This window comes from Stegastes partitus, unplaced genomic scaffold, assembly GCF_000690725.1.
Source record: "Stegastes partitus isolate 25-593 unplaced genomic scaffold, Stegastes_partitus-1.0.2 Scaffold698, whole genome shotgun sequence".
NCBI classification, from domain to species: Eukaryota; Metazoa; Chordata; class Actinopteri; family Pomacentridae; genus Stegastes; species Stegastes partitus.
This window is the reverse complement of record NW_007578429.1, coordinates 163,597-165,793: the sequence shown is the minus strand read 5'-3', so window position 1 is coordinate 165,793 and position 2,197 is coordinate 163,597. Positions and strand designations below refer to the sequence as shown.

General features: G+C 36.4%; 1 protein-coding gene across 2 annotated transcripts in view; it reads left to right on the top strand.

Annotated features, from left to right (window-relative positions):
• Positions 1 to 2,197, top strand: part of LOC103363883 (RNA-binding protein with multiple splicing-like) — a 51,047-nt gene that overhangs the window by 37,662 nt on the left and 11,188 nt on the right. The window lies entirely within an intron of this gene.

Sequence of the window (2,197 nt, the reverse complement as noted above, 5' to 3'; positions counted from 1 at the left end):
GCCGCCACCATCGCTGCACATCCACAGCACGTTAAAAATGGCCGCCGTCGTGGTTTAGAGTAAAAAAACGACATTAATGGATTAAAATGATGTGAATAATTTACATGTTAAGGCTCTAAACGCTACAAAAAAACCCGACTGTAGAACACGCTGTGGCCGAAACTGAACAGTTATTATTATTATTATCATTATTATTATTATCGGTTACAGAGCTGATGATGATGATTTGATTTTTATTTTAATGGTTAAAACCAAAAATCTTGTTTTGATTTAAAATATAAATGAATGGGTTTACATTTGTTTTAACTTTATTTTTGTCACATTCAGACAAACTTGAAGAAAAATAGTAAAGTTTAAACAAAAAATATTTATTTATCCTTAAAAAAAAACAAGATGTTTGATTTAACCATTTAAAAAAAAAAAACATAAATTTAACGATATATTTTCTCCATTTTTTATTTATTTTTTATGGAAAAAGGTTACACTTTTTTTTTTTTTTTTAAAGTACATTTGTTTATGAGGAATTTCATTATTATTCTTCTATTTAAACAAATTTACACCAAATTTTTTATTTATGTAACAACATAACAATTGAATATATGTATACAATCTGGAATATATGTATATCGTTTTATTTACTGCTTTAAAAAAAAACAGCTTAAATGTTAAACCAAACGTGTTGTTTTGAAGTAAATCTGCTTCACAGGAGTTGTACAATTTCATCAAAATTAAACTCATTTATTTCTACTTTTAAAATATACAAAATACTTGATTTAACCATAAAAACTTATATGTTTTGTTTTTTATTACATTTTTTAAAATTTTATTTTGATAGTTAAACCAAACTTCTTGCATTGTTTTGAGGTCATGGAGGTCAGTCTTGTCTTTGCAGGATTTTTCTGATTTTTCTTACAGGCAGACAAACACGTTGAGGTTTTTAACAGTTCTGCTAAATGCTGGTTCAGCTTTTTATTCTCTTTAACCGTTTAATTGCAGCAGAAACATCAGGCGTCGCCTCTAAAACGTCGCTCGGTCGGTTCCTCTGCTTCAAACTGAGACCACGAAGGCGGAAATTGGACATAATTGAATTTGTTTCACTGATAATGAAATTACTGAGTTTATAAATATTTAATCTGGGCTCCATAAAACACTTTCTGTTTTTTACTCTTCTCTCTTGAGGAGCTGTTACCTGATCCCAGGAACTTCCAGGAATCAAACTAAAGAACCGTTTTCACTGACTTTTAAGAGCTCCGAGTCGGAAAAATCATGAAAAATAACTGTTCTATAGATTCAGAAATGTGCTTTTTAACAGTCGGAGTGAAGATGCAGGTGAATGCTGATGATTTTAACAAAAAAAAGTCAGTAAAAATCTGCTTAAAGTGCTGATTTGGTCTCAAATCCTGGAAACGTGGTCCCAGATTCATCAGTGAAACAGTTCTAGTTCGTTAATAGTTCATATTTATTAAGTTCAAGAAAAGGTAAGAAGTCGCTCGGCGCCGCGGCTTCCGGTTCCTGCCCATCGATTTTTTTAAAAACCCACTCAGAAAGGTTTGCATCATGGTTGTAGCGTCGTCTGCCTCATTAATTAAATCCCTGCGTCTCAGCCGACCAGCTTTCTGGAGGTCTTCTAATCTGCGGGTTCACATGAGGGTCCAGCATCGATCCCGTTAAACTGTTCTCATGAAGCCGGTTTGCTGCTCTCAGCCTCACAGCTGCTGCATCTGAACGTTTTTATTTCTGAGGCGCTAAACGTGCTCAGATCCGGGCTGCCGGCGCCGTTCGTCTTCCTTCCACTTGTGATGCAGAGACTCTGGTCACTGAGGTGTTAAAACCTCCCGACAAAGACGCCGGCTGAAGCTCGGCTGATGTCAGAATACCAAATGAGCGTCGAATCTGCAGAGCCGGCGTTTCCTCCACGCATCAGATATGTGCACACAAAGCCCAGCCGGCTCCGGGGATTGTGGGTAATGTCAGCAGATGTGACGCATGCAAATGTTGTGGATGTATAAAACGGGATCTGGTTCACCTGTCAGGCTGCCTGCTCTGTCTTCTTCAGCGAGTGTGCTCATAAAAACATCTAAGAAACGTTCCTCCAGACCTCCTCAGAATCAGCTGATGTGTTGTCTGCACTGAGTTTAATGTGTTTAATGAAGCTGTGCAGCGTTTTACCTTCAAACTATGGATATTTTTAGAGTTA